The sequence below is a fragment of the Musca autumnalis genome, unplaced genomic scaffold (genome assembly GCF_047663935.1).
Source record: "Musca autumnalis isolate F117 unplaced genomic scaffold, ASM4766393v1 scaffold_4, whole genome shotgun sequence".
Taxonomy (NCBI): Eukaryota; Metazoa; Arthropoda; class Insecta; order Diptera; family Muscidae; genus Musca; species Musca autumnalis.
Window position 1 is genome coordinate 48,712,765 of NW_027411977.1, and position 1,881 is coordinate 48,714,645.

Sequence of the window (1,881 nt, forward strand, 5' to 3'; positions counted from 1 at the left end):
ACGAAAAGCTGTCTCCTTGCCTGAAACCTCTTTAGGTACAAAACTCTTCGGAAAGGTTTTTTCCTATTTTAACTGAAGATCTTGTGTCAGTTAGAGTCATTTTACGAAGCCGAATGAGCTTTGCGGGGATACCATGGTATGTGTCGATCTGCATCTCTTGGGTCTTCTCCAGGATTTGCCGCAGGGTAAATGTCTGGTCAATGGTGGACTTGCCAGGTCTAAAGCCGCATTGGTATGGTCCAATTATTTCGTTGACCATGGGCTTTAGTCGTTCGCACAATATCCCTGACACTACCTTGTAGGCGATAGGGAGAAGACTTATGCCCCTACAGTTGGAGCATAAAGTCTTATCTCCTTTCTTATGGACAGGACACAGGATGCTCAGATTCCAATCGTCGTGTACTCGTTCTTCATGCCAGATGGAGCTAACTAGCTGATGCATGCACCTTATCAGCGTGTCGCCTCCGGTTTTAAACAGCTCGGCTGGTAAGCCATCGGCTCCTGCTGCCTTATTATTCTTCAGCCGATTTATTTCTGTCATTACCTCATCTTGGCTGGGCGGTATACATTCAATACCATCTTCTGGGATTGGGACTGCTATTGGATACCAACAGTTTGGAAAAATGCTCTTTCCATATCCTTAGCACACTATCTGTATCAGTTACCAGATTACCTTGCTGGTCTCTACAGGAGGATGTGCCAGTTCCAAAGCCATCAGTTTGATGTTTCACTCTTTGGTAGAATTTTCGGACTTCATTCTGTCTCCTGTACATCTCGATTTGTTCACACTCCCGCTTATCCATCTCTCTCTTTTTCCTGCGGAAAAGACGTTTCTCCTCCCTAATTTTTTTCCCGATACCTCTCTCGTGCGCTACGCGTTGCTACTGTTTGTAAAGTAGCCCTATATGCCGCATTTTTCTCTTCGGTAGCAGCACGACACTTCTGGTCATACCATGGATTCCTTGGTGGAGGTCTCTGGTATCCAAGTGCTAATTTTGCGGCTGTTTGCATGGAGTAGGCAATGTTTTGCCATTGTACTGATATGTTATCGGGACGAGGAGTGCTTTGATTAAGCAGTTGGATCAGTTGAGTGAAATATGCTGTGGCTATCTGTTGTGATTGCAGCTTAACGATGTCGAACTTCCGTGTTGTGTCTGTTCGCAATTTATTTGCTACATTTAATCTGGTACGTACCTTTGCTGCAACAAGGTAGTGGGCCGAGTCTATGTTTGCAACTCAGAACGATCGTACATCCAACACGCTTGGTGCATGTCTTCCATCTATCACAACGTGATCAATTTGATTTCTTGTTCTTTGGTCTGGCGACAGCCAGGTGCCCTTATGAATATCGAGATGCTTAAATCTGGTACTGCTAACTACCATGTTTCTTGCAGCTGCAAAGTCTATCAGTCTCATGCCATTGTCTGATGTTGCACTGTGGAGACTGAATTTCCCGACTGTTGGGCCAAAGATATTCTCCTTTCCAATTTCGGCATTAAAATCGCCTAGAATAATTTTAATGTCATGGGCAGGGCAACGGTCATAAGTTTCTTCTAAGTGCTCATAAAATATATCTTTGGTCTGCTCGTCCTTTTCTTCAGTGGGAGCATGAGCGCAAATAAAGCTGATGTTGAAGAATTTTGCTTTTAATCGAATTACAGCGAGTCTTTCATTCACTGGGGTGAAGCTGGAGACCAGATGTTTTAACCTCCGACCAACTACAAATCCGCAACCAAACTCATGCTTTGTGTCATGGCAACTATAATACAGTGCGTCACCTTTAGGTGTTGTTGTGACGCCTTTCCCGTTCCATCGTATTTCCTGTATGGCAGTAATGTCGGCCTTGTACTTTTTTGTGGAGAATTATTGTATTATTATTTA